The sequence below is a fragment of the Macaca mulatta genome, chromosome 4 (genome assembly GCF_049350105.2).
Source record: "Macaca mulatta isolate MMU2019108-1 chromosome 4, T2T-MMU8v2.0, whole genome shotgun sequence".
Classification (NCBI taxonomy): Eukaryota; Metazoa; Chordata; class Mammalia; order Primates; family Cercopithecidae; genus Macaca; species Macaca mulatta.
In genome coordinates this window covers 147,759,610-147,781,803 of record NC_133409.1, presented here as the reverse complement: position 1 = coordinate 147,781,803, position 22,194 = coordinate 147,759,610, and the positions used below count along the sequence as shown (strand labels likewise).

The window sequence follows — 22,194 nt, the reverse complement described above, 5'->3', positions numbered from 1 at the left end:
TGGAGTGCAATGGCACGATCTTGCCTCTCTGCGGCCTCCACCTCCTGGGTTAAAGTAATTCCCCTGCCTCAGCCTCCTGAGTAGCTGGGACTACAGGCGCCGCCACCACACCTGGCTAATTTTTGTATTTTTAGTAGAGACAGGGTTTCACCCTGTTGGCCAGGCTGGTCTTGAATTCCTGACCTCAGGTGATTCACCCACCTTGGCCTCCCAAAGTGCTGGGATTACAGGTGTGAGCCACCGTGCCTGGCCAGGAATGTGCATTTTTTAAAGGAGATTTTGTTGCACATACAGGTTTAGAAACTACTTTCCTAAATCGTACTAGTTGTGCTTCCATCTCCCCAGTGTTTCTGAAGTAGAGATTACTCAGGGTCCCTCTGTGTCGCCCAGGCCCAGGAGAATGTAGAGTGGGAAGAAATGGGGTGTAGGTGAGGTGTTAAGGTCTAACTCCTATCAGAACTCAACTGCTTACAGACCCCTTATCCTTGGTGAGGCCGAGGCTCAGTTTCTCCATCCCTACAACAGGGATGAAGTCAGCTCCCTGTGTGCTGTGTGGTTGTAGCTGGAGAGCAGAGAGGCAGCAGTTGTGCAGGTGATTGTGCCACGGGACTAAAGGCAGCCTATGATGGGAAGGGTGAGGGACCAAAACCTGGCTGGAGAGGCTCAGCACCTGGGCTGAGTGAAGCCTTGGTCACAGTGGCTCATTGGGGATAATTGCCGTGGTAATTATGAAGATTGCACAGGAAAATGGATTCTAGTTTACATTCTGCTCTCCTGCAAAGGTCATCTGTAATTGCCTGACTTCCTCCCCACAGTGGGGAGGAGGCTGCGGTGGGGGCCTGTCAGAGGGTCTCTGGGCTGCAGGCCCAGGCTGAGAGGGACAGGGGCTGGGGGCTTCTGGGGTGATCTCTGCCAGCCTGGGGCGGGAGGCAGATGGTGAGCTCTTGGCGCAGAGGCTGCTCGTCCTCCTCCTCCTGGATGGTACCCCAGCTCCTTAGTATGCCTTCAGCTGTGTTGGCTGGAGATGGGAGAGGCAGAGCTTGCTGACTCGTGGGGAGACTGATGCTGAGGCCAAGGCCAGGGCTTGTCCTGCCTGTCAGTCTGTTTAGAAGCCTGAGCTCTGTACCCTCCTCAATCTGACATGCTCTCTTCTCTGGTCATCTTTCTCTACAAATGAAATGGTTAGACCAGACAAAATGGCTTTCAGTGACCCCTTCCAACTCTGGATTCCTGGATTCCAGGACTCCAGCCTCTGGTCCCCAAGTTTTGTGGAAGATTTGTGCATGGGCTTTGGAGCTGGATACAATAGAGTCTGAATCCTGGCTCATTCCTGCTGTGTGACATTGGCCAATTGACTTCACCTTTCTGAGCTCCAGTTTCAACTTAAAAAAAAAAAAAAAAGAGAGATAATGATATGCATCTCTCTCTCTCTCTCTCTTTTTTTTTTTTTTTTTTTTTTTTGAGACAGAGTCTGATCTTGCTCTGTTGCCCAGGCTGGAGTGGAATCTTGACTCACTGCATCCTCCACTTCCCGGGTTCAAGCAATTCTCATGGTTCAGCCTCCCAAGTAGCTGGGAATACAGGCGCCCACCACAATGCCTGGCTAATTTTTTTTTATCTTTAGTAGAGACAGGGTTTCACCATGTTGGCCAGGCTGGTTTCGAACTCCTGAGCTCAGGTGATCCTCCTGCCTCGGCCTCCCAAAGTGCTGGGATTACAGGCTGAGCCCCACGCCCAGCCAATGGTATGTATCTCTTAGGGTTGTTGAGATTAAAGGAGATAATGATGGAATATATAACTGACAATATTGAGTGCTTCCTGTGTGTCAGGCACCGTTCCGGGTGCTTTTCATGCCTTAGCTCAGGTATCCTCCCAGTCGACCGGTGAGGTAGGTGCTGCTCTCATCCCTGGTTAAAGATGAGGAGGCACCGTGGAAAGCATGGGCAGACAGGCTTTTGCAGAAGTTAGCTGCTGCAACAATTGGGAAGCTTCTCCAAGGAGGCTCCTCGCAGGCTCACCTCCAGCTCTTCCTCCTTCTTGCAATCCCATCCAAGGGTGTGTGTGCCCCAGCTCTGCCCCCAGGCAACCACACCTCTCTGATTCTGTGAACAGACACCCTGCCCCACACTGTCCATCACTCTGTTGCTATCTGACTCTATAGTCTCTCTCGATCCCTCCCACACTCTGCTGGGACTGAACCCATGGTTTTTTTTTTTTTTTTTGAGACGGAGTCTCGCTCTGTCACCCAGGCTGGAGTGCTGTGGCTGGATCTCAGCTCACTGCAAGCTCCGCCTCCCGGGTTCACGCCATTCTCCTGCCTCAGCCTCCCGAGTAGCTGGGACTACAGGCGCCCGCCACCTCACCCGGCTAGTTTTTTGTATTTTTTAGTAGAGACAGGGTTTCACCGTGTTAGCCAGGATGGTCTCGATCTCCTGACCTCGTGATCCGCCCGTCTCGGCCTCCCAAAGTGCTGGGATTACAGGCTTGAGCCACCGCGCCCGGCCCATTGTTCATCTTCTTGAATGCACCTGGCAAAGCAGTGGGCATGGCATGGTGCTGGGGGGCCCATTTATTTGATAATTTCTAGGAATAGAATCTCCCAAAGTCCCCACGGGGCCCAGTGTACACCCTATTCTGTGTGTCCATGGGCCACACCTCATGCTAGAAACTGAGAATACAGAGACCAATACAACTGGGACTAAAATTTCAGTGTCATAGACAATGGTTTTATTCCGGGCTGCCCATGGGAATCACCTGGGAAACCTTGAGTTCTGATGCCTGTGCCCCACCACAGAGATTCTGGGGTGCAGAAAAGTCCTTTGCCTGTTTTTTGTTTGTTTGTTTGTTTTGGGTTTTTTTTTTTTTTGGAGACTTAGTCTCCCTATGTCTCCAGGCTGGAGTGCAGTGGCATGATCTTGGCTCACTGCAACCTCTGCCTCCTGGGTTCAAGCGATTTTTCTGTCTCAGCCTCCCAAGTAGCTGGGACTACAGGTGTGTGCCGCCACGCCTGGCTAATTTTTGTATTTTTAGTAGAGACGGGGTTTCACGATACTGGTCGATCTCCTGACCTTGTGATCCACCCACCTCGGCCTCCCAAAGTGCTGGGATTACAGGCACGAGCCACCACACCCAGCCCTTTTGCGTGTTTTTTAACTGGGTTGTTTGGTATTTTGTTATTAAGTTGTAGAAGTTCTGTATATATTCTGAGTATTAATCCCTCATCATATGATATATCATCAGATATATGATTTGCAAGTACTTTTTCCCATGCAACAGCCTGGTCTTGAGGAGTTTTAAAAGTGTCCTGGCTGGGCACACCTGTAATCCCAACACTTTGGGAGGCTGAGGTGGGTGGATTGCCAGTCTGGGCAACATGGCAAAACCTTGTCTTAACTAAATATACAAAAAATTAATCAGGCATGGTGGCACACACCTGTAGTCCCAGCTACTCTGGAGGCTGAGGTGGGAGGATCACCTGACCCCAGGAAGGTCATGGCTGCAGTGAGCTGTGATTGCACCATTGCACTTCAGCCTAGGCCACAAAGCAAGACTTTGTCTAAAAAAGAAAAAAAATAAGTGTCCCAGGTAAGAAAACTGGATATCCACATGCAGAAGAATGAAATTGGATACATACCTTGTACCACAGCAGTTCCCAACCTTTTTGGCACCGGGGATTGATTTTGTGGAAAACAGTTTTTCCACAGACTGGGGTTGGGGGATGGTTTTCCACAGACCAGGGTTGGGGGAGGTTTGGGGGATGATTCAAGCACATTACAATTATTGGATACTTTATTTCCATTATTATTACATTATAATATATAATGAAATAATTATACAACTGGCCATAATATAGAATCAGTGGGAGCCCTGGGCTTTTCCTGCAACATGACAGTCCCATCTCGGGGTGATGGGAGATAGCGACAAATCCTCAGGCATTAGATTCTCGTAAGGAGCGTGCAACCTAGATCCCTCACATTCACAGTTCACAGTAGGGTTTGCGCTCCCATCAGAATCTAATGCTGCCAGACAGGAAGCGGAGCTTAGGCGGTAATGTGAGTGAGGGGGAGTGGCTAAATACAAGGTTCCTTGCTCACCACTTACCTCCTGGTGTGCAGCCTGGTTTCCAACAGGGGGTTGGGGACTCTTGTTATACTACATACAAAAATTAACTCAAAATGAACCAAAGACATAAATATAAGAACTAAATTTTTTAAATTCTTGGAAGAAAACACAGGGACGAGCTGGACACAGTGGCTCACGCCTGTATTCGCAGCACTTTGGGAGGCTGAGGTGGGAGGATCACTTGAGGTCAGGAGTTTGAGAACAGCCTGGCCAATGTGGTGAAACCCCGTCCCTACTAAAAGTACAAAAAAATTACGCAGGCATAGTGACGGGCGCCTGTAATCCCAGGTATTCAGGAGGCTAATTGCTTAACCAGGGAGGTGGAGGCTGCAGTGAGTTGAGACGGTACCACTGCACTCCAGCCTGAGCGACATAGTGAAGCTTTGTCTCAAAAAAAAAAAAGAAAAGAGAAAAAAGAAAATATAGGGAAGAATCTTTATGACATTGGATTTGGCAATAGTTTCTTGGATATAACACCAAAAGCACAGGCAACAAAAGGAAAAAAATAAATTGAACTTCATTAAAATTTAAGACTTTTGTACATCAGGGGACACTATCAAAAGAGTGAAAAGCAGCCCAAAAAATGGGAGAAAATATTTGCAAATCATGTATCTAATGAGGGGTTAATATCCAGACTATGTATAGAACTTCTGCAACTCAATAGCAAAAAACACAAACAACCCAGTTAAAAAACAGGTAAAGGACTTTTCTCCAAAGAAGATGTATAGTTGGTCAATAAGCACATGAAAAGATGTTCAACATCACTGATCATTAGTGAAATGCAAATAAAAAACACAGTGAGATACCACTTCACACCCGTTATGATGGCCACTATAAAAACAGAAAATAACAAGTGTTAGGCGTCTCTGAGCCTACTCTGGTTTGAGAGGTTGCCTGATTCACAAATAAAAATAAAAATAAAATAAAATAAAAAACCGAGTGTTGCAGGGAAGTGTAGAAATTGAAACACTTGTATATTGCTGATGGGAATGTAAACTGGTACAGCCACTGTGGAAAACAGTTTGGTGATTCATTAAAAAGTTAATTATAGACCGGGCATCGTGGCTCACACCGGTAATCCCAGCACTTTGGGAGGCCAGATAATTTTTGTATTTTTAGTAGAGACAGGGTTTCGCCATGTTGGCTTGGCTGATCTTGAACTCCTGACCTCAAGTGATCCACCTGCCTCGGGCTCCCCAAGTGCTGGGATTACAGTCGTGAGCCACCACGCCCGGCCACAATGTTATAATTTTTGCTTCAACCCTCAAACATAATTTAGAAAGCTCAAGAGAAGGAAAGTTGATCATATTTACCCCTATTTTTACTCTTTCCATTTTTCTTTCCTCCTCCCCAATGTTCCAGGAGGATTCCTTCTTTTATCTTTCCTTTCAGTTTCAAGAACTTCCTTTAATTATTATTTTAGGGTAGATCTGCTAACAAAAAATTCTCTTAGTTTTTCTTTATCTGAGAATACCTTGATTTTCCTTCATTCCTGAAGGATACTTTCTCTGGATATATGGCTCTGCAGTTCTTTTCTTTCAGCACTTGAAAACTGTTTTGCCACTTCTTGCTGGCTTCTATGGTTTCTGAGTTTAAAAAAATCTGCTGTAATTTGTTTTTTCCTTTTATTTATTTTTTATTTTTAGATTTTTTTTTAGGAATGAGGTCTCACTCTGTTGGAGTGTCGTGGCATAATCATAGTTCACTGAAGCCTTGAACTCCTGGGCTCAAGTAATCCTTGGGCCCAGGAGGCCTCAGCCTCCCAAATAGTCAGGACTACAAGTGCACGCCACCACACCCAGCTGATTTAAAAAAATTTTTTTGTAGAGATAGTGTCTTGCTATGTTGCTCGGCCCGTTTTTCCCTTTTAAATAAAGTGTCATTTCTCTCTCTCTCTCTCTGCTTTCAAGATTTTTTCATTGTCTTTAGTTTTCAAGAGTTTGACCATGACGTGCCTTGGAGTGGATTTCTTGGGGTTTTACCTCTTCCACTTAACTTCTTAAATCCATTGTTTGTCTTTTGCCAAGTTCAGGATTGTTTTCAGCTACTATTTCTTTGAATATTTTTTCAGCCCCCACTTTTTCTCCGCTTCCTCTTGGACTCTAAAAACATGAATGTCAGAGCTTCTATTTTAGTTCCACAGGTTCCTGAGGTTCTGTCCTTTTCTTTTCTTTTTTTTTTTTTTTTGTCTGTTTTCTCTCTGTTGTTCAGATTGGGTAATTTCTATTGTTCTATCTTCAAATTCAATGACTTTTTTTTTTTTTTTTTTTTTTTTTGAGAGGGAGTCTCACTCTGTCGCCCAGGCTGGGATGCAGTGGCCGGATCTCAGCTCACTGCAAGCTCCGCCTCCCGGGTTCCCACCATTCTCCTGCCTCAGCCTCCCGAGTAGCTGGGACTACAGGCGCCCGCCACCTCGCCCGGCTAGTTATTTTTTGTATTTTTTAGTTGAGATGGGGTTTCACCTTGTTAGCCAGGATGGTCTCGATCTCCTGACCTCGTGATCCGCCCGTCTCGGCCTCCCAAAGTGCTGGGATTACAGGCTTGAGCCACTGCGCCCGGCCGACTTTTTTTTTTTTATCTCATACCTCCGTACTATTTTTTTTTTTTGAGATGAAGTCTCACTCTGTCACCCGCCGGGCTGGAGTACAGTGGCACAATCTCAGCTCACTGCAACCTCTGCCTCCCTGGTTCAAGGGATTTTCGTACCTCAGCCTCCCCGGTAGCTGGGATTACAGGTGTGCACCAACGTGCCTGGCTGATTTTTGTAACTTTAGTAAAGATGGGGTTTCACCATGTTGCCCAGGCTGGTCTCGAACTCCTGCCCTCAAACAATCTGCCTGCCTTGGACTTCCAAAGTGCTGGGATTACAGGCGTGAGGCAACACACCCAGCCTCCATTCTATTTACAAAGCTCACTGGATGTTGAGCCCATCTAGTCAGCTTTCTAAAATTCTATCAATTTGGTTCTTCTTTGTAGTGTCTATTTATTTGCTTAGGCTTTCTATTTTTCATTTGTTTCAAACATGTTCGTAACTGCTTGCCAAAGCATTTTTAAGATGGCAGCTTTAAAATCCTTCTCAGATAATTCCAGTATTTGTGTCTTGGTGTTGTTGGCATCTGTTGGTTGCCTTTTCTCATTAAATTTGAGATTTTCCTGGTTCTTGGTGTGAGAGAAGTTTTTCCTTTTTTATTTTTTTGAGACAGTCTTGCTCTGTTGCCCAGGCTGGAGTGCAATGGCACAATCACAATTTATTGCTGCCTCAACCTACTGGGCGCAAGCAATCCCCCCACCTAAGCTTTTAAGTATCTGGGACTGCAGGCATGCACCACTATGCCAGGCTAATTTTTTCATTTTGTAGAGACAGGGTCTCACTATGTTGCCCAGGCTGGTCTCAAACTCCTGGCCTCAAGCGATCCTCCTGCCGTGGTCTCCTAAAGTGCTAGAATTGCAGGTGTGAGCCATTGCTCATGGCCACAAATTATTTTTGTATTATACCCTGGACATTTGGGGTATTATGTTCTGAGATGCTGGATCCTCTTGTAATCTATTTCAGCAGGCCTCCTTTAGCCCTGGGCCTTATTAATGCCAGGTGGGGGTAGAAATCCAGGTCCCCTACTTGACCTTGGTTGACACCCTGGTGGGGGTCAGGGGTACCTCCTTACTTCTGGGCAGTGGTGGGAGGTCTGGCTTCAATGATCCTTCCCTGCATGGGAAGGGAGGGTGCCTTGTTACTGCTCCTATGTGGTCTCCACTGACCTGATTACTCTTGGGTGGGGGTGAAAGTCAACCCAGCATGGAGAGGGAGGGGCACCTTGTTGTTGCTGGGTGGAGTGGAAGTCCTGGCTCTCCCTCATTCTTCACTGTTATTGCCCTGGCGCTGGGGGATGGGGCTCGTTGTTATGGCCAGGCAGGGCTCCCCACCCGGCCTGTCCTCACAGGGCAGCACGGGCCTGGGGCTGTAGTTTCTTCCATGCTGTTTGGCTAGAGTAGGGAGGTCATTGTTTTAAAGGTTTTCGTCTTGCTAGGCTGGGTCTCTGCTGATCCTTTGGCTAAAGAGAGCAGGTTTTCCTCTTTTTTATTTTTGTTTTGTTCTTTTTTATTATGTTTTAGACCCGTCAGCAGGAAGCAAAGAGCAGGTTTTTCTTGGGGCTGTTTTTGTCTATGTTTATTGGTATTTCTGGGTTGCTGATTTCTTCCACCTCCAAATCTGGCATGTATTGGGCAAAAAGAAAACCCAGGGAACTCACTGCTGTGCCACTGTTTGGTCCTGAGGTCTCTAGTCAGTCTGCCTTCTCTCTACCTTTTAGAGTCTTCTTCTGTTTGTTTTATATATAGGGGTGGCTTTAGCAGGAGGAATGGGGAGAAGTGTGTCTACTCCATCTTGTTCAGAATCAGAAGTCCAGATTCATCTATTCTTGAACTTCACATAAATAGAATCTACTGTGTGTGCTCTTTTAAGTTTGGCTTCTCTTGCTTGGCATGATGTCTTTTCAAAAAAACTTTTATTGTGGTAAAAAAAAAAAAAAAAACCCACATAACATGAGATCTACCCTTCTAACAAAATCTTAAATGTACAGTATTAACTATAGGCCCGATGTCATGCAACAGATCTCTAGAACTTTTTCATTTTGCAAAAATGAAGCTTTATACCCAGTGAATAGCAACTCCCCATTTCTTCCTCCCCTCGGCCCCTGGCAACCACCATTCTCCTTCCTGTTTCTATGGATTTGACTACTTTAGATACCTCAAATAAGTGAAATAATGCAGTATTTGTCCTTCTATGACTGGCTTATTTAAGTTATCATAATATCCTCAAAGTTCACCCATTTTGTGGCATGAGATAGGATTTCCTTTTTTAAGGCTAAATACTATTCCACTGTGTGTATATACCACATTTTCTTTATCCATTCATCCATTGATGGACATTTAGATTGTTTCCATATCTTGGCTATTGTGAGTAATGCTGTGATGAACATAGCAGTACAAATTTGTCTTTGAGACTCTGATTTCAATTCTTTTGGAGAAATACCCAGAAGTGGTATTGATGGATCATATGGTAGTTCTTTTTTTTTTTTTTTGAAACGGAGTTTCACTCTTGTTGCCCAAGCTGGAGTGCAATGACACAATCTCAGCTCACTGCAACCTCTACCTCCCGGTTTCAAGCAATTCGCCTGCCTCAGCCTCTCAATTAGCTGCGATTACAGACATGTGCCACCACACCCGGCCATTTTTTTCTATTTTTAGTAGAGATGGGGTTTCACCATGTTGGCCAGGCTGGTCTTGAACTCCTGACCTCAAGGAGGTGGTGGCCAGGTGATCCACCACCTCGGCCTTCCAAAGTGCTGGGATTACAGGTGTGAGCAACCATGCCTGACAGTAGTTATTTTTAAAGTTTTATTTATTTTTATTTTTAGTAGAGATGAGGTCTCATTATGTTGTCCAGGCTGATCTTGAACTCCTGAGCTCAAGCAATCCTCTTGCCTCTGCCGTTCAAAATGCTGGGATTAGAGGCGTGAGTCACCATGCCCAGCCTATTTTTAATTTTTTGAAAAACCTTCATACTGTTTTTTATAGCAGCTGCACCATTACACATTCCTACCAACAATGCACAAGTGTTCAAATTTATCCACATCCTTGCCAACACTTGTTATTTTATTATAATAACACTTTTAAAATAATGGCCATCCTGACAGGTATGAGGTGATATCTCATTGGGGTTTTGATTTGCCTTTCCACAACGATTAGTGATATTGAGCTTTTTTTTTTTTTTTTGAATTTTTTTTTTTTTTTTTTTTTTTTTTTTTTTTTTTTTTTTTTGAGACAGAGTGTCGCTTTGTCGCGCAGGCTACACTGTCTATCGTGCAGTGGCGCGATCTCAGTGCAAGCAAGCTCCGCCTCCCGGGTTCACGCCATTCTCTTGCCTCAGCCTCCCATTCTCTTGCCTCAGTCTCCCGAGTAGCTGGGACCCGCCACCACGCCCGGCTAATTTTTTGTATTTTAGTAGAGACGGGGTTTCACCGTGTTAGCCGGATGTTCTCCATCTCCTGACTTCGTGATCTGCCATGCCTCGGCCTCCCAAAGTGCTGGGATTACAAGCGTGAGCTACAACGCCCGACTGAGCTTTTTTTATTTTTATGTTTATTTTTATTTATTTATTTATTTTTTGAGACGGAGTCTCACTCTGTCGCCCAGGCTGGAGTGCAGTGGCGCGATCTCGGCTCACTGCAAGCTCCGCCTCCCAGGTTCACGCCATTCTCCTGCCTCAGCCTCCCGAGTAGCTGGGACTACAGGCACCCGCCACCACGCCCGGTTAATTTTTTGTATTTTTAGTAGAGACGGGGTTTCACCATCTTAGCCAGGATGGTCTGGATCTCCTGACCTCGTGATCCGCCTGCTTCGGCCTCCCAAAGTGCTGGGATTACAGGCGTGAACCACTGCGCCCGGACCCGGCTGAGCATTTTTAAATATACCAGTTGGTCATTTGTCTGCCTTCTTTGGAGAAATGTGTGTTCAAGCTTTTTGCTCATTTTTAAATTTTTTCAAGCTATCCAGTTATAGGAGTTTCTTATATATTTTGGATCCTAGTCCCTTGTTAAATATGTGGTTTGCAATTTTTTTTTTTTCCCATTCAGCAGGTTACATTTTCACTCTGCTTTTTCCTTTGCAGTGCTTAGGCTTTTTAGTTTGATAGGTAGTCCTATTTGTCTATTTTTGTTTTTGTTGCCTGTGCTTTTGGTGTCAGATCTAAGAAATCACTGCCAAGGTCAATGTCCTGAAATTTTTTCCTATGTTTTCTTCTAGGAATTTTATGGTTTCTGGTTTTATGTTTAAGTTTTTAATCAACTTCGAGCTGATTTTTGTCTATGGTGTAAGATAATGATTCAGTTTCATCCTTTTGCATGCAGAAAGCAGTTTTCCCATCACCATTTGTTGAAGAAGAACTATCTTTCCTATCATTTCCCCACTGTGTATGCTTGGCACCCTCACTGAAGATCTGTTGACCATATATCTGTGGGTTTATTTCTGGGCTCTTCATTCTGTTTCATTGGTCTGTATGTCTTTATTTATTTATTTATTTATTTATTGCTGGTGACCATAATATGCATATATGGCTGTCTTTATGACAGTACCATACTGTTTTAATTACTGTAGCTTAGTAATATGTGTTGAAATCAGGAAGTATGGGGCCTCCAGTTTTGTTCTTCTCAATATTTTTTTGGCTATTTTGGGGGTCTTTGTGGTTCCTATGATTTTAGGATTTTTTTTTCTATTGCTATACAAATGCCATTAAGATTTTAAGAGGGATTACATTGAATCTGTAGTTTGCTTGGGGTAGTATGGATATTTTAAGAATATTAAGGGCCGGGCGTGATGGCTCACACCTGTAATCCCAGCACTTTGGGAGGCTGAGACAGGTGGATCACAAGGTCAGGAGATTGAGACCATCCTAGCTAACATGGTGAAACCAGTGGTGGGTGCCTGTAGTCCCAGCTATTCAGGAGGCTGAGGCAGGAGAATGGCGGGAACCCAGGAGGCAGAGCTTGCAATGAGCCGAGATTGTGCCACTGCACTCCAACTGGGGTGACAGAGCAAGACTCCGTCTCTAAAAAAAAATAATAAGTAAAGAATATTAAATCTTCCAATCCATGAACATGAGATGTTTTTGTTTATTTGTGTCTTCTTATTTATTTCATCAATATTTTATAGTTTTCAGTTTACAAGTATTTCATCTCCTAGGTTAACTTTATTCCAAGTATTTTATTCTTTTTGATGTTATTATAAATAGAATTGGTTTCTTAAATTTTTTTCAGAAATTCAGAAATTTTAGAAAACTTTCAGAATTTGTCAGAAATTCTTTGTTATTATTGTACAGAATCAGCATGATGTCTTGAGATTATCCATGTGATTATGTATAGTGGGATTTTTTTCATTGCTGTGTAGTATTTCACTATGTGAACAAACCACACAGTAGAATTTATACAGTGAAATCCCACACAGCAAACTACCTCAACTACATGCAGTAAACGGCACAATTTGTTTGTCAACCCCTCTGTGGGTGGGCATTTGGGTTGCTTCCAGTTTGGAGATATGAAGAATGAAGCTTCTATGAACATTCTTGGACATGCGTTTTCATGGCTATTAGCACTAAATATTGCAAAAGCTTCTTAACTGGTCTCCTTGCCTCTGCTCTGGTCTCCTTCTAATCACTTCTCCATGTAAAAACCACTGTGATCTTCTGAAAACATAATTTAGATCCCTTTCTCCCCTTGCTCAAAAGTACCAATGGCTTCCCTTCATACTTAGAATAAAATTCAGAGTCCTCACCATGGCCTACAAGGCCCTCTGGGAGCCAGCCCCTGCCTGCCTCTTCTTTATCACTACCTCGTTTGCCACCTCTCTCTGTCTGGTTTGCTCTACCTACCATCCATTCATCCATCCTCCCATCCACCCATCCAACCATTCAGCTGTGGGCTGCTTTCATTGTGCTCAGCTTACTCCCACCTCTAGGACATTTACCTTTGCTGTTCCCTCTGCCAGAAATACTCTTCCTTCAAACCATCACATACCTCCCTTTCTCCCTTTATTTAGATCTCTGTTCAAATGTCATCTCTTCAAAGGGGGATTCTAAAATGTTCCTGCTTCATACTCTCTGTCTCTTTAACCCACGTTATTAATATTATTATTATTGTTATTATTATTTTGAGACAGTCTCGCTCTCACCCGAGTTGGAGTGCAGTGGTGTGATCTCGGCTCACTGCAACCTCTGCCTCCCGGGTTCAGGCAATTCTCCTGCCTCAGTCTCCCAAGTAGCTAGGACTACAGGTGCATGCCGCCACGCCTGGGTAATTTTTTTGTATTTTAGTAGAGACATGGTTTCTCCGTGTTGCCCAGGCTGGTCGAGAACTCCTGAACTCAGGCAATCTGCCCGCCTCGGCCTCCCAAAATGTTGGGATTACTGGCGTGAGCCATTGCACACAGCCCACATTATTTTTCTTGGTAGCACTGCTCACCATTTGAACATATTTATTTATGATGTGTCTCCCTTTGGCATGAAATCTCCCTGAGGTCATGGACGTCGTCTGTTTATCTACCGTGCTCAACCCTAGAGCAGTGTGGCACATAGCTGCAGTCAGGAAATGCTTGTTAAATGCACGAAGAAACTAGCATGGGATTTAGTCAGACACCTCAGTATTGACACCAGCTTCATCTTGCAGCTGTGTATTACAGTATGGGGCCAGCCCCTTAACCTAGGAGTCTCACACTCTAATCACCTGGGATCTTGTGAAAATGCAGATTCTGATGCGGGAAGTCTGGGGTGGGACCTGAAATGCTGCATTTCTGACCAGCTTCCAGGTGGTGCACAGGCCGCTGGGCCTTGGATAGCCAGGCCTTAACTGCCCGGAGCCTCAGTTTCCACACCTGTAAAATAGCTCATTGTGAAAAAACAGTGGATACGGTATAAAGCACCATGCACAGTGCCTAGATGTAGCAGGGACTCAGTGATTGTAATATTTGTTGCTCCTCCTCCGGGTGCCTGCCAGGGCCACTGGACATTTTCTCCCCTGATCTTCCCCCTCCCAAGTACCCACTCCACGTGCTCAGCCGCCCACACAGAATCCCACTAAAGCCTTTCCATTTTCTTTCTCTAGAGCTGGCCAGCCCTGCCTATTGTGGGCTGGGGTTGGGGAGGATTCTGGCATTTTGACAGTCATGGGAATATTATGCAGATGAGATGCAAAGCAGCAGCTAATGAGCACTGATTGCATTTTCCCTGGCTCTGGGGAACACGTGGGATAACTGTGCCGAGCTGGGGAGAGGGGGCAATGAATGCTTTTGGGGAGCTGGATAAGGAGGCAAGGAGGGGGTTGACAGAAGGAGTAGGCATCTCCCACGGGCATGAGGGCCGCTGCCTTGTGGCGTGGGCCAGACACCCTCCTCTGATCTCGCCTATAGGACAGGAGCATGGCTAAGGTTCAGGAACAGGAGCTGAGGTTGGGCATGGATTGTGTGTGTGCGTGTACGTGTGTGTGTGTATGCATACGTGTGTGTGTGTATACATAATGTAGGGGGTGTCCCTGGGCCAGTGTGGGACCTGCAAGTGGGAGAGTAGAGGGCCTTCATTCCCAGCAGCAGATGGGGCCAGATTAGGCTGCCAGTGGGGGTGGGGTGGGGGTGGATCCTCTCTGGGCTGGGGAAGGAGGGGGAGACAGAAGGGGTCAGCTTCTTCCACAGGGCCTGTCTGGAATCCGTGAGTGTGGGAGGACAGGACGTGGGGTCTGCTAGGCAGCAGATGGGGCCGGATCAGGCTGACGGAGGGGTGGGTGGGAGGGCAGCTGTCTTTGGTATCCTTGGATGGAGCCCGGCTCTTTAGGAGAAAGATGATCCAGGGCTGGGGGCCGGCAGGTGGGCAGGGGGCTCTGCTTACAGCACCTGGGAACTCAATCCCTCCCTGTTCCCCAGCTGAGGCCTTCTCACTCTCTAGGAAGCCTCTGCTCTTGGGCACTGGGAGTCCCCACCCTCCTGGCCTAGGCCTTGACCTGAACTCCCTGCCAAGGACCTCCAGGCCTGGGGATGGCTGACATCAGACTTCTGGCCCAAGGAAGGCAAGGATGGAAGTCACTTCTGAGGTTGATTGTGGGGTCCTTGTGCCCACCACTTGATTGGGACTTCAAGTACTTACGATCTCATCCTACCTTTGATCTAAGGATAGAAGCGAACTTGGCTATGAAACTTTTAGAAACTGAGTGGCTGGTGCCGTGTTTCCCAATCAGATCTTTCTTAATGGAATCCACGTGAGGCACTGGAAAAGGCTTGGCAGGCCGAGGGCTCGAATCCCAGCCTAGCCACTGGCTGCCTTTGTCACTGTGGACAAACTGTTCAATCTCTCAGAGCCTATTTCCTAATCAGTCCAGTAGCCTCACCATGCAAGGCCCTGTGACAGCCAAAGACTGTGGGAGAGCCCCTGAGACAGGCCCAGGCTTTCCGGGAACCCACTAGCTCGTCATCTCCTCAAGGGCAGGGACTCTGTTTTGCTCACAGCTATATCTCAGTGTCTAGAACCATCTCTGACACATGGTAGATGCCTAGTCAGTGTCTGTTGGATGGATGAAATGCCCCATTTCTCTATCCAGAGATGATTTTTCTCTTATCTCTTGACATCTCTAATACTGGGATGCGTCATGCAATTATGTCTGAGTTTCACCAGCAGCAGCCTTGTGACTGAGAGGGGTCTTGGAAGTGCTGAATACGGAGGAGCTATCATTATTATTAAAAGAGGGCCTTTCTCTTTTTTTTTTTTTTTTGAGACGGAGTCTTGCTCTGTCGCCCAGGCTGGAGTGCAGTGGCCGGATCTCAGCTCACTGCATGCTCCGCCTCCCGGGTTTACGCCATTCTCCTGCCTCAGCCTCCCGTGTAGCTGGGACTACAGGCACCCGCCACCTCGCCCAGCTAGTTTTTTGTATTTTTTAGTAGAGACGGGGTTTCACCGTGTTAGCCAGGATGGTCTCGATCTCCTGACCTCGTGATCCGCCCGTCTCGGCCTCCCAAAGTGCTGGGATTACAGGCTTGAGCCACCGCGCCCGGAGGGCCTTTCTCTTAATTTGTGATGGCTTCTGGTTCCTTTCTGTTGTATCTGCCCTCTCTGGGGAGCGTGGGGTCCCTGAAAATTACCCTGGGGCACAGGGGCTGCAGTGACCGTTGCCTGAGGCCCTGCGGTGGTGCTGGGCTGGGGACAGCACGTCCTGTGGGGCATGCTGTGTGTCCGGGGCCCCAGTCCCCACTCTGGTCTCCTGCCACCCACCACCCACACTGTCCCTCCTGGGGGGTGGCAGAAGTCTAGAAGCCTGTGTGAAGCCTGGAATTCTCTTCTTGGGGAGAGTCATTTTACTGTGCCCTGTCATAACTCCAAGTACCGATGCTAGAGGGGTGAGTAGGGATATGTGTGAGCCCCCTAGGCTGAGGGGGCTCTAGGGGGGATCTAGAGTGGATTTTCAGAATGAGAGTGAGGGAGGGTGGGCCCGGTCTCCACCCCCACTGCATTCCCCTTCAGCAGCAGAGCTGAGACACTGCTGAGATCAGATTAGTGCCTGATCCCCAGGTGGGGCGGAGCAGACAGGCAAATCCTCCCCGGGAGGCCACTCATTATTCAGCCCCTTGATCCTGACACTTCTACTCCCATCACTGAACCCCGCCCATGAGGCTAGCATCAGGGCTTGTGTGTGCCACGGTGAGTTTGTGTAGGAAGGGTTTGTGTGTTACAGGTTCTGAATCCATGTAGATGTGTGTGCACGTGTCTTCAAGATGTGCATATGCTGATATTAGTGTCACAGTTACGTGTGTGTGTTATAGGTGCGTGTGTAGGAAGATACACAGACTTGTGGAAATGCATGTGTGCAAATATATGTAATGGGTGTTTGTATCTGTAAGTGTGTCATTGGGGTGCACATGTCCTGGACACACATGAGTGTGTATGGGCCACCCCTGTGTGCGCTTGACTGGTGTGTGGCAGCCATGGCCTGTGGGAGAAGCGTCGGAACTGGCATCACAAGGTCTCAGTGCCGACAGCTAGCCCAGGAACCTTGGACACTCAAATTCTTTTACCGCTGTGGCCCTCAGCTTCCAATCTGTAAAATGGGTATGAGGTCTCATGGCACGAGGTTGTGCATGAGCGTCTCTCACACTCAGCCTGGCCTAGAAAAAACTCAAAATCTTGAGTTTTCATCAAATGAGAGAATAAATGATTAAACAAATAGAAATGCCTCACAGAGCAGCATGCGCTGAGATTTTAAGGACCCAAGCGAAGTGCATGGAAATGTGCAGCTGTCTGGAAGGACGGTTGGGAGGTGGGATCTTGGGGAGAAAGGGGAGAAAGGGGATGGAGCAGGGCTCCCCAGGCGAGGGCGGCGGCTGAGCCCGTGTACCCACCAGCCTGCCTGTGGCCGTGAGGTGTGTGCGTGTGCGCCCATGTTGATGCGGCGCCGTGCGGGAGGCGGGCGTCCCCTGCTGTACATGGGAGGGAGGCTGTCTGTGCAGAGCATTGCCCAGTTGCCATAGAAACGAGCAGAAGGAGGTGGGTGGCTGGAGAAGGAGGCGGGTCGGGAGGGGGGAGTGGGGAGGAGGCAGCGGTGGAGGGAGCTGGCTCCTGCAGTTCTGGCGCTGCTGCCTTCCTGAGTGAGCAGTGGAGGGAACCCTAGAGGACAGAGCCCCCAGCCCGGCGCCAGGCCCCCTCTCCGCCCGCCACCACGGAGGAGAAGGAGGACAGCCAGCCCCTCCGGCCCTGGCCTGGCCCAGCGGGGGCAGTAAGCTCCTACCTGCCCGCAGCTTGGTGCCCACACGGGCCCAGGTAGGCATTTCGATGGCTGGAAGAGGCTGTGTGGAGAGTGGGGAACGGGACTGCCCTGCCTTCCTACCGGCGGCACCTGGTAGGAGCCAAACAGGCCATCCGGAGGGGCTGGGCCAGGGACCTGCTGGGGAGTGGGCTGTGGGGTGCAGCCAGCATCCTGAGAGGTCTTGTCAGAACCTTGATCCTCCTCATCGGGGGACTGTCCCTGTTGCCTTTCCTCCTCTGTACCTCTTGTCTCCACCACCGCCACAGGTCCTGACTTTGCAGCCATGCCCCCTCCTTGGGGCAGCAGGCCGACGGAGGCTGGAGCCTCCAGGGACCCACAGTCTGAAGCTAGACAGGGTAGGCGGCAGAGGGCAGGGAGGAGTAAGGATGCCCCAGTCCCACTCAAGGCACTGCTAGGCTCTGGCTGTTTGGGATAAGCAGACTCACCTCCCACCATCTCCCGATGACGCCAGAGCCTCCCTGCTGGCCCTGGATGGTCTCAGGCACTGGGCTTAGAGCCCCCTGGTCAGGCCAGAGGCATCTACCTCCTGCCCCATCCTCAGGCCCTTGCCCTTCCTCGTTCTCCCTGGAGACTTAGTGAACTCTCCCCAACCCTTGATCTCCCAAAGAACCTCCGTGCCCATCCCCAGCAAGCCCAGGGCCTCCAAGTTGGGGCACCAGGGAGCAGGCCTCTGATGGGGTGAGAGTGCCTGTGGCCCTCCCTCCTGCGCTCTCCGTCCCTCTGCTGCAGTGATCCTGGGGACAGACTCCTGCTGCTGGGGGAGCTCTCCGGCACTGCCACTGCGGAGGAGCCTCTGCCAGCTGCTCAGGAGGGGGCGGGGTGGGGTGCAGGGGAGGAGCTGGGCCCTCTGTCCCAACTCTGGGCAGGGAGGGGACAGGAGGGGGCCCACAGGAGTGCATGGGTGGGGCACACCTGGTCCAGGTTTGCCCTGGTTGGAGCTGAGCCTCCTTGGGTGGCATAGGGAGGAGATGCTAGCCTGAGAGGGGGCAGAAGGTTGATGTGTGCAACTATGGGCGTGCTTAAGGTCCTGCCCTTCTCCACCTGCTTTCTCTGCTGCACCCCCTGAGAGCCCAGCTGGGTCTTTTGCTGGACCACAGTGTGGGGTGACCCCTTCCCCTGGCACTCGGGTCAGAGGGCCTGGTGCAGGGGCTGAGGAGGGGGTCGCATGATGGGGAAGGGAATACACACTGAGAAGCTGGTGTGGCTCTGCTCACTTCTGCAAACGTTAGATGCACATCCACAGAGTGCTGGACTTGGGGGCTCCCACTTTGGGATCAAGGGCCTAGGAGGGAGAAGGGCAGGTCTCGGGTTGGCAGAAATGGGATGCAGATTCGCCTGTGCGCACTGACACTGCCTGCCCCTGCTCTTCCGAACCCTGCACTCTCCTCCTCCCCGACCAGGGTGGGAGCTGGTATCTGCCCTGCCTCACCTCCTGCCTCAGTCGCCTGTCAGCAGCCGCCCCCACCTCCACGGAGCAGGGGCTGGTGAGGCCTGGAGGGCAGGTTCTTCGGGTGAGAGCTGAAGGAGTGTCTGTCCACTCAGCAGGCCCTCCAGGCCTGGCCCCGACCTCCCACCCCTGGCCTGCCTCCTCTGGGCCCAGGCCCCTCCCCGTCAGGTTGCTGCTTCACAGGTCGGCTTGGGGCTGCCTGTGCTTGCTCTGTCTTTCTCCCACATTCTTGCCACCAGATTCTGGGGCAGTGAGTCCACCAGGATGGGCTTCTGGGACACATTTCCCTGCCCCACTTCATTGCACACAACGCACCCACAGCCCAGGGCACCCACCTGGAAGCCGGATTGAGACTTGACCTCCCCTGGCAGGCCTTCTCATGTGAAAGGGAGCTTGAGGGAGGCCCCAGGAGCACTGAGAGGCCTAGAGCTCAGCAGGGGCTGGGGCCTGAGACACAGGAACAATCTGGCTCCTGGCTGGTCCCTCCTCACTGCCCTTGACCCCCGTGCAGGAGCTGGCAAGGGTGAGGAGGTATCTCCAGCTGGCTGTCCATGGGCATCTCAGGGCTCCAGAACTGAGCTCCCATCCCCTCCAACACCGTTCCTCCCTCAGTATCCCCAGCTCAGTAAACAGCAGCTCTATCTGCCAGCTGGTCCGGCAGGAGCCATCCTTGACTTCTCATCTCACCGTCACATCCAAAACCATCGGCAGATCCTGTTGGCTGGAATGCCACAGCACTTCCGGACTCCAGCCTCTTCCCACTCCTTCTAACATTACCTCCTTATTCTGAGCCCCCATCTTCCCTCACCTGGTGGACAGCAGCCACCTCCTAGAGCTTCCCTGCCCACTCTGCCCCACCGTGGTTTGCTCTTCCCCCAGCAGCCATAGATCCTTTAAAACAGAAGCCAGATCACATCCCACCTCTTCCCAAACCCTGCAGTGGCTCCCATCTCACTCTGCTAAAGGCCTACTTCTGACCTACAAGGCCCTCCCCAGTCCCCTCCCTCAACCTCTTCAGCCTCACCCCTCCCCTTCCCTCATCTTCGCAGGCCACATGACCCCCTTGCTCCTCAACCCTGGCAGCCGGCTTCTGCCCCAGGGCCTTTGCACGGGCTGTTCAGGCTGCCTGAGTGCTCTGCCTGGCTCTCTTCCCACCTCCCTCAGGCCTTTGCTCCAAGGCCACCTGCTCAGAATGACCTTCTGTGACCATTCTGCAAACAAAAGCACCACTCCTGTCCCCCATCTTCCCTCCCTGTCCCCTCCCCTGCCTTGCTTTCCTTCACAGCCTGTCACCTTCTAACATCCTTGATTACCACTTATTTATCTCGTTTCTTGCCTGCTCAGCCCCTCTATAATGTCAGCCCCACAAGGGAGGGGGTTTTCTGTCTTACTCACTGCTGTAGCCCAGCTCCGCACTCTGAGAATCAGGGCTGCAGTGTAAAGCCAGGAGTGTCTCCCTTGGGGGCTGGCTCAGCGTCTGTGCTGTCGTGGGGGCCTATGATTCCATCCTCACAGGGGAAGATGATGCCCGTCTACCTGGGCCATTGCCTCAGGGACATTGGGTCAGACAGGACGCTGGGCCTGCCCTGGGTCCGCACGTCTTCCTTTTCTCCACTCCAGCTGTGGCCACAGCAGCTCTGCCAGGCCAGGCCCAGGAAGAGAGCGAGCCGCAAGCATCCCAACGCAAGCCACTGAAGCGGGAGGGCCACGGCCGCTTCTTCCTGGTCGGAACTCATCCTTGTGTTCCCTGTGTTGCAAAAACGTGCTGCGCTCCCACCAGGAGGGCTGCCCACAGAGGGGGCGGCGTGGCCCCTGCTCTCTAGGCAGCCACAGAGGCAGTGGGCTCAGGACAGACACACCCCTGCAGAGCGGCCAAGTGTGTGCTGACTGGTCTTGAGAAAAGAGATGCCCCAGAGCAGACAGCAGGGGGCCCTGCCTTCCCAACAAGCTCCTGCCCCTGCCTCCCCATCTGTGGGCATCTCACTTTGGGCTCCCCCAGAAGCCAACCCCAAGACAAGGATATGATTCATTTAGGAGGTGGCCCACAGAAACACTGAGGGTGGGGAAATGAGATAGGGAAATAGGCGGCCAAAACAGGTTGCTTTACCAAGCAAGTTACCACTGCAGGTAATTCAGCTCACTCCAGTTGGGGAGCTCTGGGAGACATTTTGAACACACCTTTGACTCAGTCCAGGAGGGCAGGGGAGCTGGGGTATATATACACCACCTTCCAGCGGCTCTCCACTACCCTTTGCCCTGTCCCTCACGCTGGCTGAGTTTTCTCTGAACTGTTGTCACCACCTAATGTGGTGATATTTATTATATTTGCTTCTTGGCTTTTTGCCTGTGCTGGAGTGTAAGCTCCATGAGGGAAGGGCTGGTCTTATTCCCTGATGAACCTGCCCCACCTGAAACAGGCTTAGAGGCCCTCTAAAGATGTGGGCTGTGCAAAATGGTGTCTTGTCTACTTGACTTGAAAGCAGGGGAGGGATGTGAGCTTTTTGGGGTGATTTTCAGGAGGAGAGAGAGGGTCTGGGCTCTTAAGAGGGTGGCCAGAGGAGGAGAGCACAGGGATGGTGAAGGGTGAAAGGTCAGACCAGGAGTGGGCTAGGGAGGAGGAAGGGCCAGCCACAGAGGCTGGGGTGCCTGAGGCTGTGTCTGAGGCTTACCTGTTCTCACAGGTGGACCACCAAGGGGTACCTTGGGTCCCTTCCTAGCTGGGATGAACCCACCTGGTCCCCTTTGCCCTGGGCCTCTCTGGAGCCTTCCAAACTTGAGTAAGGTTTGAGCTCTGCTTCCCTGAGTCTCCCTATTTGTGTTTCCATCCTCCTCCTTCCTCCTCACCTCGGGATCATCATTTCTAATAAGCAGGCCCCTTGGGGACTGCCTGGAACACCCCAGGTTAGAAGGGATGGCAGTCCAGGGGACTGGTTTTCAGACCTAAAGAGAAAGCAAGAGGAAGCCAGGCCTGAGATCTTCCTTTCATGGGGGACCTGGAGATCTGAAGGTCCCAGGTGAGGCCCAACAGTCCTGGAAGGACTCTGGGGGTGTTAGCTGAGGAGGGGAGAAGGGGAGCCAGGTGATCCAGAGAGATGAGGCTCCTGTCATGAAGACTCTGTACCTGTTAATACCCATAATACTGCAGGTGAACTCTGGACCTTATGTGCACTCATTTCCTCCTACACCAATCCCACGGGGTAGGTGCTATCATCACCTCCATTTTGCAGATGAGGAAACTGAGGCACAGAGAGTTTAACTAACTTGCCAAGGTCAGTG

The 22,194-nt window shown here is 49.9% G+C and overlaps 1 protein-coding gene across 4 annotated transcripts in view; it reads left to right on the top strand.

Annotated features, from left to right (window-relative positions):
- Window positions 1-22,194, top strand: part of PACSIN1 (protein kinase C and casein kinase substrate in neurons 1) — a 69,714-nt gene that overhangs the window by 31,301 nt on the left and 16,219 nt on the right. The window contains exon 1 of one of the 4 annotated variants that reach the window (XM_015136167.3): window positions 17,268-17,464. The exons of 2 other annotated variants lie outside the window; for them this stretch is intronic. The gene's annotated coding sequence lies outside the window, so the exon portion shown is untranslated. Of the gene's footprint in view, window positions 1-17,267; window positions 17,465-17,716; window positions 17,807-22,194 lie in introns of those variants that run through there. One more of the 4 variants, XM_078000283.1, reaches the window with a different exon arrangement.